This window comes from Natrix helvetica (genome assembly GCF_964273705.1).
Source record: "Natrix helvetica genome assembly, chromosome: 4".
NCBI lineage: Eukaryota > Metazoa > Chordata > Lepidosauria > Squamata > Natricidae > Natrix > Natrix helvetica.
In genome coordinates this window covers 27,663,461-27,677,931 of record NC_138550.1, presented here as the reverse complement: position 1 = coordinate 27,677,931, position 14,471 = coordinate 27,663,461, and the positions used below count along the sequence as shown (strand labels likewise).

Genomic DNA, 14,471 nt, shown 5'->3' with positions numbered 1-14,471 from the left:
AGGTCTGGTAGATAGAATGTGATGCAATACATATGAATCAGATTCCTGTTTTAATGTACATTTAAAAAATAAAACTGCATTAACCAATTCTAGATTTCCAAGATCTAAAAATTGGCATAGATTTGCAATACAGGTAATCCTCACTTAATGACCATTTGTTCAGGGACCACTCAAAGCTATGACCGTGCAGAACAAACGGTAGTTCAGGAAGGTCATGTGTGGTCAGCAGTTGCCTAATATAGGACCAGCTCGGCAGACCTCAGCAGCAGCAAGAGGAAGAAGATAGCAGAGGTCAGCTAAGGGACAGCAGGGAGTGATAAGGGCAGTGAGAGTGTAGGGAAGTGTCCAGGGTGGCCAAAAAGACAAAGAGATTGCAGAGTGTTGTGAGTGAGGGGAGTTGAAGTAGTGGCAACAAGTAGAGGGTAGGAGAATGGCCGTTGGCTTACCTGATACACTAAATCTCTGGGAAGGTGGAGACAGCAGTCATGAATGGGTTAACTCCGTTATCATCCAATGGGATTGAGTCTGAAGATTTCCATATCCCGCCTTCTTCACTGGCCTCACCAGCTTTTTATGACGAATGCGATCCGCAGACTGACGTGCTATGGTAACATCAAGGAAAAACCTCCAACTTCGGATTGGACCACTTCATAGGGTGGGGATGACTGCTGTCTCCACTTTCCCAGAGATTAAGCGTATCAGGTAAGCCAACACACAATCTCCATTGTTGGTGGAGACAGCAGTCATGAATGGGACATACCAAAGCTAGTAGTGTCCCTACGGGTGGGCCTGCGACCGGACCCAATGTTCTTGAGCCTCTCGCACACGCTGCAGAACCCGTCTGTCGAAGGCTGCATCCGCCGACGCGTAAATGTCGATTTTGTAATGCGACAGGAACGTCCAGTTACCGCACAACAAGCTTCCTCAAGGGAGGCTTGAGTGGCCCAGGCAGCTGAAGTCACTGCACTCCTCGTCGAGTGCGCCAAGATATGATCAGGAACTGGCTGCAGTTATAACTCATACGACTTGGTAATGCAGGCTCTGATCCACCAATCCAAATTAGCAGACAATGTTTTAAGTCCCAAGAAGATCGGTGGATAAAGATACAAATAGCGCCTCAGTGCGTCGAATTGAAGTAGTCCGGCGAATGTAAATTTGAAGAGTCTGCCTCACGTCAAGCTTATGCCACTGTCTTTCTAGTCTGTGGATAGGAGATGGACAAAAGTTTGGGAACATCAGCTCCTGTGCCCTGTGGAAATGAGAGTTGACTTTGGGCACAAAGGAGAGGTCCAGCCTCAAAACTATCCTGTCTTGGTGAAATACGCACAAGTCCTGTTGCACAGACAAGGCTGCCAACTCAGAAACTCTCCTTGCCAATGGCTACGAGGAATAATACTTTGAAGGATAGATACCTCAGGTGTCACGTAGTGGTTCAAAGGGAGGCCCTGTCAAAGTCAGGAGGACCTTGGGCAGGTCCCAGGTAGGGTAGTGATGAATTACAGGTGGCCACAGATTCGAAGCCTCGCAAAAAACAACAAATCAGGAGATGTTGTGAGAGTTACAATCCCCGCAAATAAAGATGGATGATAGTGCCACCACTTGGCGTTGCAGGGTATTAGGCGAAAGACCCTTGTTCAAGCCCTCCTGTAGGAAGTCCAGCACATGATGTAATTGCGCCTGGGTCGCAGCCATGACCTTGCCAGAACACCATAAGACAAACGCCTTCTGGGTTGCATCATAAATACAGGTCATGGACGGTCGATGAGACACTTGGATCGTGGCCACCACTTGAGGAGATAATTGTCCCACAATCAAACTGTGCTGCTCATTCGCCAGGCAGTCAGCTTGATCCAGCCGGATCTGGAGGTAGGAGCCTTGACTGAGAACATCGGGTGACAGCGGCAGGTGCCAAGGTGGGGCCACAGATAGTGCCTTCAGGTCCTCAAACTAGGGACAACGCGGCCAGGCTGGGGCAAGCAGGATGAGCTCCTCCTCCTCCTCCAGTATCTTCCATACCACCCGCTGAATGAGGGGAGTGGGAAGAAACACATAGAGAAGGCCGTCGGGCCACCAACACCTGTCTTCTGCCCCCGGCTCCGGGTACCGTGACATGAACCGCTTCAGCTGTCTGTTCTCCTTTGTTGCGAAGAGGTTGACGGAGGGCGACCGTACCAAGGGGTCAGCTGATGAAACAACAGTCTCAGATGGAGTTGCCACTCCGCCTGGCCCACCTGATAGCGGCTAAGTCAATCTACTCTAACATTGGCCGTGCCGCAGATAGGCTCGGCTCTCACCGACAACAGGTGACACTCCGCCCACGTCCTGAGTCGTGCCGCCTCCTGCATCAGGAACCTGGAGTACCTTCGCAGTCATGTTGTCAGTGTAGATGAGGATGTGACATTCTTCCAAGTGACGACTGAAGTGCAAGAGCGCCAGGCAGATGGCCTTCAGTTCTAGCCAATTGATGCTGTGTTGGCTGTCCGACGGGGACCAGAGGCCCTGGGCGATGTCCGAGCAAAGGTGCGCTCCCCAGCCCGACAGGCTGGCGTCTGTGGTCACCGAAATCCGGGTCATCTCTTAGAACAAGGTACCCTGGGAAATCGCCGATGACATCCACCACTCAGGGAACCGCGTACCGCCAGTGTCAGGACCACCCTTACAGTCAAGCTAGCTCTGTCCACCCTCTGATGGGGAAGGAGGAATCACTGAAGTGGCCTGCTGTGCAGTCTCATCCACGGCACGATGTGGAAACAGGACACCATCTTCCCCAATAATTGGGACAACACAACCAGTTGCACCTGCCGTATCGTTGCAACATCCGATGCCATCGATCTCAGACTGGTCTGACGTTCCTGTGAAAGATAGACCTTTCCCTCCCTGGTATCTATGACTGCCCCCAGGTGGAGAATTCTGGTGGTGGGAGAGAGGTGACTTTTGCCCAGCTTGATGGAAAACCCATGGTCTCTTAACAGCTGGAGGGTCAGCTGAAGGTCATGGCTTGCCTGGTAAGGGGACCTGGACAGAAGCAGGATGTCGTCCAAATAGCAGACAATCCTGATGGGATTGGCCCTTATGTGGGCGGCCAAGGCCACCAGCACCTTTGTGAACACCCTGGGCACTGAGCAGAGGCCGAATGGAAGGGCCTTATATTGATAACGTCAACCTCGGTAACAAAATCTGAGAAACTGCCTGTGAGCTGTCGAAATGGATATATGGAGGTACGCCTCTGTCAGATCCACCGAGGTGAGGAAGTCGTCCCTTCGGATACTCTCCAGGATGGTTCACAATGACTGCATTTTGAAGTGCTGATATACTATATGGCGATTCAACTGCTTTAGGTCGAGTATTGCCCTCCAGCCCCCCGAGGTCTTTAGAACAATGAACAAGAGGGAATAAAACCCCAGCCCTTTCTGATCCGGTGGAACTGCCTGGATCGCTTGGATGTCCAGGATGTGCTGTATTGCCTGTTCCACCAGAAGCCTTCGGTCCACATCCTGGGACACTGGGCAAGTTCTGAAAAACCTCAGGGGGTAGGAGCGAAACTCAAGGAAAAAGCCATTGGACACTGTCTCCCTGACCCAAGCGTCCGATGTTATTGCCTCCCATCTGTCACGATGTTAAAAAAAGTTTGCTAGACATGAACTGACTGAAACTGACACTAAAGAGTTAAACTGAGAAAGAGTTATTGCGCAGGTCATAAAAGTTATCTGAAAGTGATTTATTGTGCATGTCTTCACACATTCCAGAGAGAGGCGAAGGAGAAAGAGAAAGCTTCTGCTGAACTTTTGTCCGCCTGCCAAGAAAGCTGGCAGACGGGACATTCTTATCAAAATGTAACAATTAGTTAGCTTTTGTTTTATTTACTTTTATTATTTTCGTATTAAAGTTTGTTTATTAATTAGAATATGCTTCTCAAGACTATTTTCTTTTCTTAACATCTTAATGCATATGCTCTTGGAAATCAGCCCGATCCATAGACCTCATTTTTCTTCAGGGTGATTTTTTTTCCCTTGACAATTTATGGTAGCAGAGGATGGTTTATGGCAGCAAAGACGGTTAATGCTAACAGAGTTAATTGATGGAAGCTGAGATGGCTATAATTTACGGCTGCTTTTCCTTCGAGCTATCTTAAGATAACCGACTAAGGCTAATTAGCCATGCCAAGGAAGAAAAAGAAAAAACGTGGAACGCGCTCGGAAGGATCCATTCTCTCAGACACAAAAACGCAAGATCTCTCACGCTGGCTTCTAGCTTCCCAAAATCCAGCAACTGGACTGGATGAAGACCCAGATGTGGGGGAAGGAGCTACAGGAGGCGAGATCTACGAAACGAGGTCAGTGGTTCCCCCTTCTAAAATACCTCCAGGAGATTATGATTTATTGGGGGCCAAGCCAAAACTTCCCACTTTGCCAAAGCCACTCCATTCCCAGACTCTTGGAGATTATGAAACACTTGATGAATGGCAAAAGTCTAAACGGCAACTGCCGGCAGAGAAAAAACACTCCCACGCAGAAAGCGAAGTTTATGAATCCTTCCCAGGCACTGGGGAAGAAATGCAAAGCTATCTTGATCAATTAGAGCTGTTTGAAAAATATGCTAGGGAGGCGAGAGAATATTTTGAGGAAATAAAAAGAAGTAGGAGGGGCTCCCCCACTCCCAAAATGTCTGAGGACGCCATCTTGTCTTCCTCAAAACAACAGCCTAAGACACACCCCACAGAGTTCATTGGTGAATCAGAACAAAGAGATATGTACACGTCACCGAGGTCACGTGATCCCTTTGAGTCCACTGAACTTCCGGCCACGTATAGAAAGATGAGGCAGCCAAAAAGTGAGGCTGCACTGCTATCTGCTGGCGGAGAAAAATTATTAGAGCAAAAGATGAAGCAGCTTCATCAAAGCTTTAAAGATTTATCTATGAGTTCTCTAGAAGCCAAAGCTTTGCCTCCAAAGGTTAAGTCTTCAACGCCCCCTGGTGGTGCTGAATCCTCCCTAGATGGAAAAAGGCAAAGTCAAAGGCGAATGCAAGGAAGTCAATTTGATGTTGCCACGCAAAGATCAATGGTGCAACTGCAGCACCCCCTGGTTCAACAACCAGCTTTGCAACCTGCTCAACAAATTGTTCCGATGCATATTCCTCAGCAGGTATTTCCAGTCACTCCCTTGACTGGTGAGTCCAAATTAAAGGAGTCAGGAGAGAATTATAAAGCCTGGGTCAGTGAAATTGTGCTCTTGCTTCGAAGAGAAGGCACATACTGCATGATTTTTAATCCTCCCCCTCAGCCGTGGACACCTGCAATGAGAGACCTGGAAAACAGAGCAATCACGACTTTGCTCATGTCAATGGAAATTGAGATCCAGGGTATCTTTCCACCTGATGCAACTGCCCAACAAATTTGGGCTATTTTGGAAGATTGCTACAGGCCCGTTTCAATTGAATCTTCATGTTTGCTCATGTCTGAGTTCCATGGTTCGAAGTTGAAACCTGGTGAACGAATTGGTGGACATTTGACCAAACTGAACAGAATGAGAAGTGAATTGAGACAAAATGGCCATGTAATCGATGATATCCAAATGGTTAGCATCATCATTAACTCATTGAATTATGAATGGAAAGATGCTGTTGCAAAGATTAACTACGTGCCTATTGCTCAACGCAGTTAACCACGTTTGCAGACTTTTAGTGGAAGAGGAAGCTATCAAGTTAGCTACACCACATCTGCAACGACCCCCAGCATCAAAGGCTCCAGCCAGACGTCCCTTCCGAGGAAGAGGCTACGCTCCAAGGATGCCAAAATGCTACACCTGCAACCGTGTGGGACATGACACCCGGGATTGTCCCCAACGAGTTCCAGCTCCCGTCACGTACCAGCCCAGAGGAACAGACTCCAGAGGCAGAGGTAGAGGCGGAAGACAAGGTCATCGTGGTCCAAGGCGTGATCCACAAGCTCCACTTGCAACACTGGCCATAACCAACGTTCCACAACCTGATCCAAAGTTCGACAGACGTCTTTTGTGGACTTTAGATAGTGGAGCAGCTGTGCACGTTACCCACAGAAGGGAACTTTTCACAGAGATGGGCGAACCAGAGCCCGAGTATCGAGAACTGTATTCCTTCACCAACCACACTTGCAAGGTCATGGGAAAAGGAACTGTTTACATTGAAGAGCTCGATACACACATCCCTGATGTTTATTACATACCTTCAGCAACCAGTAATTTGCTTAGTCAAAGTCACTTGTCTAGAGATTTAAAGTTCCAGGTTCACCACCTCGAAAAAGCAAGTTACTTAGTTAAAGATGGAGATATTGTTGCTGAAACTATGCTGATTGGTGGTGTTTATTACTTAAAGCCAAAGCCTAAAGGGCAAGCACAGGCAAGTATGCAAACTCCAAAAAGGCACAACACGGGCCCAGAGAGAGTTGGTTCAGAGAGAGAAACCATTACTGTGCCAAAGGCTCCTAAAGCCAACAAACAGAGAAAACAGAAACAGATTGCTCAGAGCAAGCCTGAGGGTCCTCATGAAACTGTTAATGTTGAGAATTCACTAACTGGTAAACCTTTGCATTCCAGGTGTATTCACAAGTGGCACAGAAGATTGGGACATGCCAGTTTCCGTGTTCTTAGAAAGATGCCGGAGTTCGCAAAATGTTTGGATCTAAAGGGGTGTAAGGTGTTTTTGGATTGTGCAGTTTGCAAAAAGGCTAAATCCAAGTAGGCTGCAATTCCAAAACACGCTACACGCCAGTCAACACGCATTTTTGATTTGGTACACACTGACATAGTGGGTCCTTTCCCACCAACAATTGGTGGCAGAAAGTATTTTCTAACAATAGTAGATAATCATTCTAGATATGGATTTGTATATCCTATGAGAGAGAAATCTGAGACCTTTCAGATCTTTAAAGACTTTGCAGCTTTTGTTTCTACACAATACCAAGTTCGCATCGCCAGAATCCAGAGTGACCGTGGTGCAGAATTCATGTCTCAGCGTTTCCAGGACTGGATGCGTAAGAATGGAATTCTTCATCAGACATCTGCTCCATATACACCGGCTCATAACGGAGTCGTAGAAAGAAGACAAGGGGTTCTACAAACCATGATGCGTTGTCTTCTAGAAGATGCTAATCTCAGTAACATATACTGGGGTGAAGCAATCAAATATGCAAATTACATTGTCAACCGTACTTGGAGCAGTGTAATCAATCAAACTCCTTTCTACATGCTGTATGGCTACAAGCCTGATCTCAAGAACCTCCACATTTTTGGTTCATATGCTATGGTGAACACTCCCTTAAGTCAAAGAAGAAAGGGAGGTACAGTAGCAAAGAGACTGAGATTTATGGGTATTGATGATAACTCAAAATGGTGCAAATTCATCGATACTAAACATGTGATTATCATTTCACAATCTGCTAATTTTGAGGAAGATATTGATTGGTCCAGGATTCATTCCAATGATCCTGAAGTTTATTTTCCTAGAGATGGTGTTCCAGATACCACGCAGCCTGATGACAATTCGCAGGCAGATATTCCTTCTACCAGTTCTTCACAACCTGATGTTCCGTCTTCGCAAGCCGCGGATGCTGATGCTAGCGACGAACGTGAGGACGAGGATGAGGATGAAGAAGAAGAAGAAGACTGGACTGATGTTCCTAGACATTCCAAGAGGATCACAAAAGGAAACCCTCCACAACGTTATTCATGGCAACTGACAAAAACACCATTACCTTTGATTTGCAACGTTACTCTTCCTCCTGAGACATTCACACAAATTAAACAGCTTCCTGATTCAGAGCAAGACAAATGGTATGATGCAATGCAGGATGAAATGGACAGTTTAAAGAAACTTAATGTATTCACACCTGCAAAACCTCCAGCAAACAAGAAAGTCATTGGCACTCGATGGGTCTACAGAATCAAGAAGAAACCAAATGGTGAGTCTTTATACAAAGCCAGACTTGTAGCTCAGGGTTTCGCTCAACGTTATCCTGAGGACTACACAAACACTTACTCACCAACAGTCAGAACTGAAAGTGTAAAAATTGCTTTAACCACTGCAACTATTCTTGGTTTAGAAGTTTTCCAATTTGATGTGGACACAGCTTATCTACATGCAGACCTAGATGAAGAAATCTACGTGAGAAGCCCTCCAGGATTCCGAAAGCAAGAAGGGGATACCTGGTTCCTGAACAAAAGTCTTTATGGTCTGAAACAGTCAGGTTTAATGTGGTATTTATGTCTTACTGACAAACTAAATTCAATGGGCTTTATTAAGTCCGAAACTGATGAATGCGTGTTCACAAAAAGATCTAACAATGCATATGAGATAATTCTTGTTTATGTTGATGATATTGTTTATATTGGTCCAAATAAGAAAATGAGTGAGATTTTTGCTAAAAGTTTGCAGAGATACTTCACACTGAAATCTTTAGGACACATTAGCACTTATTTAGGTGTTCAAATTGAAAAGACACAGAAGGGGTTTAGTCTTTCACAAGAAGAGAAAATTGACCACATTCTACATCATTGCAACATGAAAGATGCTAGCACAACAAAGACACCCATGCAAACAGATTTTCACAACTTAACACATGAACCAAGTCCTGAGTTCGAGGATCAAACACTTTATCGTTCAGTCATTGGTTCACTATTATACATTAGTAGTTGGACCAGACCTGACATTGCACTTAGTGTTAATCTTTTATCACGACACGTAGGTAAGGCAACACAATTTCATTGGTCATGCATTAAGAAGTTGTTGAAATACCTGAAACACACTAAACACATGAAGTTATTGCTAGAACCAACACACGCTGATCATCCACAGTTGATTTGTTATTCTGATTCTGACTGGGCGAGTGACAAGAAGTCACGCAAAAGCACTTCTGGTTACATGATGTTCCTGAATGGATGTCCTGTTTACTGGCAAGTGAGAAAACAGAGTTTTGTTTCATGTTCATCTACTGAAGCTGAATATGCTTGTGTTTCAGATGCTTGTAATTCTCTAACGTGGTTTGATGCTTTGATCACAGATATCTGGACACGTCCGATTCGACCAATCACCGTGATGGAAGATAATGTATCTGTTGTTTATATTTCTGAGTCACATTTCACAGGTTCTAGGTCCAGACACATTGACATTCGTTATCAAAACACAAAGCAATTAGTTAAGCAAGGTTTTGTTAAATTGCAATATGTTTCTACACATGATCAGATTGCTGATATGCTTAACAAACCACTTCCTGTAAATCAACACGAGTATCTGCAAAAGAAGATGTGCCTTAATTGATGATTTGATGACATCAGCCCAGACTAGCAAAAGGGGTGTCACGATGTTAAAAAAAGTTTGCTAGACATGAACTGACTGAAACTGACACTAAAGAGTTAAACTGAGAAAGAGTTATTGCGCAGGTCATAAAACTTATCTGAAAGTGATTTATTGCGCATGTCTTCACACATTCCAGAGAGAGGCGAAGGAGAAAGAGAAAGCTTCTGCTGAACTTTTGTCCGCCTGCCAAGAAAGCTGGCAGACGGGACATTCTTATCAAAATGTAACAATTAGTTAGCTTTTGTTTTATTTACTTTTATTATTTTCGTATTAAAGTTTGTTTATTAATTAGAATATGCTTCTCAAGACTATTTTCTTTTCTTAACATCTTAATGCATATGCTCTTGGAAATCAGCCCGATCCATAGACCTCATTTTTCTTCAGGGTGATTTTTTTTCCCTTGACACCATCAGTGGGCAAAAAAGGCCAATTGGCCCCCGATGGGTATCGTCTCGAGGTAGTCACTTCTGGCACTGAAAGGGGTGACTAGCCCCACCTCGGAAGGATCTCCTAGCCTGATAGCGCTGGCCTTCCTTATTGGACTTGTCCTGCTGATACTGTTGTCCCTGAGGAGGACTGAACAGACGCTGGGAGCGAGGGGAAGAAAAGCCTCCCCCTCCACCACGAAAGAGTGACCTCCTGTAAGAGGAAGAGGAATTTTTTCCCGATTTCTCACTGTTGGCTCTAAGAACAAGGGATCAGTGTTGTCCCCTGGCGTCGGAGCCGAAGCAGGAGGCTCCAGCGACTCATCCTGAGTTGTCACCCTACGTGCCTTGTGGAAGAGTGACTTAAAGAGCGTGGGCTTAAAGAGGCCCACAAATTCAGACTGATTGGGCTCGAGACCCTCATCAGCAGACATCTCTGAACCCCGTTGGCTATCTTCATCCTCCTCAGAAGATGACTGACTAGGTGACCTGGATGGGCGTCTAGGTTCAGATTGAGTCATTGCAGAAGAGGTTTTATTCTTCTTACACCCCCCCCCCCAAAGGTTTGCTGTGGCCAGAAGCCCAAGAGGAGTCCCTCTGCATCAGACCGGCCGCTATGCCCTAGCAAATGACCTCAGAAATTATGGTGGCCATGTCAGGTTGGATCTCAATGGTGGGAGTAGCAGTCACAGCCTGGCACGGACTGCCCCTGGGGGAGTCGGGAATGATCTCACCTTCCTCCTGTTCTGAAAGGGAACCTTCCTCCCCGCTATCAGCGGATAACTCCTGGGGCAGAAGAGGATCAGGAGAGACTGAAACCTCTTCAGAGGGCTGAGAATGGACTTGGGACTGCACAGTAATTGGGGAGGCCTGTTTCTCAGCCTCCTTCTGAGCTCTGAAAAATGCACGATCCAGGGTTCTTTGCTCCTCTCTTCTGCCAGTTGTGATGCCTTAGAGGCTTTTTGAGAAGGCCCAGCTTTGGGAGGAGGGGTAGCCCTCTTTCTGGTGGGGGGTACCCCTGGAGGCCCTGCAACAGCCTCTTCCAGAGAGGAAGAATGGGAAATCACCTCCCCTGGGGAACCCTCCATACTTATCTGTCCTGCAGGCCTGGTGCTGGGTTCTCCGGCCTCGTGCAGCAGTTGCTGCCTCACCCGGGTCCCAGTGGTGGTGGCAGGAGGCTGCAGCTCTGCTGCGGTGTGATCCAGCTCGAGCTGCCCACTAGCCTCAGGGAATAGGCCTGCAGAGGTGCAGAGGTGCTTCCCAAGGCCGCCTGCATCTGCAGAGCGACCACTGACGTTCCACCAGCCTCCTACAATGAAGGAGAGACCTGCTGGTCTTCTGAGGTCAGGTGCTTTTTGTGCCAAAACAAAACAGCGGCCCCAACTTTTAGATCATCACCTGAAGAGAAACTCCACCGGCAGCTCTAGCAGTCACGTGGAGCAAAGCCTGAGCCGCAGGGACCCCCCACGTGATTGTCTCAGCTCACCTGGGCCTTCCCAATGCCTCCAGAGCTCACCCCCTCCAAAGGGTCTGAAACGGAAGAGGAGAGGTAGAGAGGGCAGAAACCACCCCACAGCAAAGCCCTCACCTCTGCAAGGCTCCTGTGGCTGCTAGGGCTCCCCTGGACTTGCTGCTTTAAATTAAAAGCCAGGGGAGAAATCAGTGAAGAAAGGATCTTTTTGCATTTTTAAAAATTTTTTTTAAAAAAATAGTATTTAATATAGCTAGAGAACTAGACTAGCACGTTATCCCTTGAAACAGTGAGTCTAAAAAAGCTGGTGAGGCCAGTGAAGAAGACGGGATATGCAAATCTTCAGTCTCAATCCCATTAGATGATAACAGAGTTAACCCATTCATGACTGCTGTCTTCACCAACAATGGAGATGTGTAAGATTCTGGCCTAACGACCACAGCCAGCATTAGAAAACTGTTGTCACTAAGTGGTACAGTCATATGGCTCCACATAATAACTATTTAGCAATGGAAACTCTGGTTCCAGTTGTGGCGGGGGTGAAATTCAGCAGGTTCTGACAAAATTTCCGCTACCGGAAATTTTGAGTAGTTCAGAAAACTGGCAAATACCACCTCTGGCTGGCCCCAGAGTAGGGTGGGAATGGAGATTTTGCAATATCCTTTCCCCAGGAGTGGGTAGGGAATGGGGATTTTGCAGTATCCTTCCCTGGAGTGGGGAGGGAATGGGGATTTTACAGTATCCTTTCCCTGGAGTGGGGTGGGGATGGAGATTTTGCAGTATCCTCCCCCTGGAGTGGGATGGGAATGGGGATTTTGCAGTATCCTTCCCCTGCCACGCCCCACGCCCCACACCCACAGAAGTGGTAGTAAAAAAAAATGAATTTCACCACTGTTGGGGTTATTAAACATGGGCTAACTGTGTGGACATTATCCCAGTATGATCAGGTAACATAACTTTTGCTTCTTTTTTCAATATCAATTATTGATTCTTGCAGGTATTGCTCCATCCAGTACCAACAAGATAGTCAGAGAAATGAAGGGGCAGAAATGAGCTTATTAAAGCCACATACAAAGAGTGAAAGGCTTGCAACTTCCCATTTCACAGCGGAGTCTCGGGAACAAGAAGGTATCAAGAAGGTGCAAAGTCAGAGGCACACATTCTATAACTTTAATGACAAATAGATAGGAAAACTCTACACAGCTTTGCGGACTGCAGCTGTGCATCTCTTCTTAATGGCAGCTAAGTAGAAAAAAAGGAAGTTACTTCAGAATTACCATATGCACAACCGAAAAATATGGAAAAGCACAAAACATAATTACTCTGACACACAGCTTGTATTGAGGTCTAAGTCAGAACTGCTGGGTTTGCAGGGTTTCCATTCATGAACAGTGGCTCAGGTTTGTCTCTCAAACGGTCATCAATTGTCAAAAGCTGCTGAATATGTAGTAACATAAATTCTAGTGACTGTTTGAGTAAATCAGTTTTTCCCCAACATTCTTACCTTTACATTTGTTGGATTTCACTTCCTGCATTAGGAATCAGTATGATCAAGGCAATATTACTAAAAAAAAATACTGGGGGGGGGGGGTGTTCAATTTTGAATAATAAATCTCTCTCGAAGGTTGACCTGTAATTAAACGAATACACTTTTTTTCCAGGGAAATGTAAAATGTGCAATGTTCAATACATAAGAACCTTAGATTTCATGGCAGAACAGTGAGAGAACAATACAACAGCTTTGAATATACCAGATATAATGAAGATCTAAATAATCATTAATTTATTTTAAAGATTATTTAATTTAGTTTAATTGTTCTTGACAATTAATTGTTCTTTCATTTCTTTGTGATTATCTTCCTGATTATGTGCAATGTGTAACTAACAGTTTATCTTTGACTATAAAGAACATTAATATAACTTAGGGAAATGAAATGAGTTCATTTCACAATCGTTAAATAAGCCTTAGAGTGAGAAAGCTGCAGAGTACTGGTGGATCAGCATTAAGAGAAATTAATTTTGCAATGCAAATAATTAAGAAATTTCTCAGCATTCTGACCATAATGTGTGTGTGTACATGTGCACGCGCTGAGAAACATAACAGAAAAAAGCAAGGATCTATATCAGCTTGATAAACCTGTCATTTGCTTCACTGACACTTAGTGGTCTATTATTCACACAGGACATGCTTTAGCATTTAAAACTCAATAAATAATGTGTGGGTTTTTTTTTTTAGCAGGAGAGCTATGGAGACATAAGTTAATACAAGATAAACTGGAAGAATTATTTTTTAGAGTAGACATTCTCTGAAGTAGCTATTTATTTCTCAATATTCAGAACATCTTGACTGCTTCTGCCAATGTAATCTCTGTCTCCGGAAACCTATCACAGGACATCTGAAAAATCAGAAAACTGGTAACACCTTTTCCGACAAACTTTATTAATATAAAAAAAATCTACTTGTTGGAAAAGATGCTCCCAGATTCCTGTTTTTTGTTTGTTTGTTTGTTTTGCCATCACCAACTAATATATTTCTCCTTCTAGAAGAAAGCAGTGTTAGTATTAGGAGTGGCATTTGAGAGTTGTTTCAACTGATTATCAAAGACACAGGAGCAGTACAGGCTACACAATATATTCAATAGGTATCAAGTGATATATATAACACGAACTACCAGTTGGAAATTATGGAGACTGAATACTTAATCTTTGAGCAGTAAAGGTTATTTTATACTACAAGCAAAATAAACAGAGAGTTGGTATATTTAGAGAGAGAGCAGCTGAAAATCGCAAAAAGCCAGTGTGGGGCTAAAAAAATAGAGTCCTAGGAAAATCAAGCAAGCATCCAAGTTTGCTTGTAGGGTCATTTTTTGCCCTCCGGAGTCTCCAGGGAAGCCCCCTGAGGGCTCCTGAACACTCCGAAGGGCTAAAATCAGCCCTACAAGCAACCCGGAAGTGACTTCCGATTTGCCCATAACGTCATTTTTTGCCCTCCGGAGCCTTCAGGGTAGCCTCCCGAGGGCTCCTGAACACTCCGGAAGGCTAAAACCAGCCCTACAAGCAAACTGGAAGTCCATTTGCGAACTTCTGGTTTGCCTGTAGGGCCGGTTTTTCACGCTCCGGAGGTTTTTCGCGGTTCAGGAACTTTCCTGAAGCCTCCGGGGGGCGAAAAATGGCCTCAAAAGAAGGCCAAAGTCAGCTGGCACGCGCTGGCCAGCTGACAGGGTAAACCTTGTGTGCCTTGACAA

General features: G+C 45.2%; 1 protein-coding gene across 4 annotated transcripts in view; it reads right to left on the bottom strand.

The window, feature by feature from the left end:
* B4GALT4 (beta-1,4-galactosyltransferase 4) overlaps positions 1 to 14,471 on the bottom strand; it is a 43,252-nt gene that overhangs the window by 17,205 nt on the left and 11,576 nt on the right. Inside the window, exon 2 of one of the 4 annotated variants that reach the window (XM_081951444.1) lies at positions 12,426 to 12,468. The exons of the other annotated variants lie outside the window; for them this stretch is intronic. The gene's annotated coding sequence lies outside the window, so the exon portion shown is untranslated. The remainder of the gene's footprint in view (positions 1 to 12,425; positions 12,469 to 14,471) is intronic. 4 annotated transcript variants of the gene reach the window in all.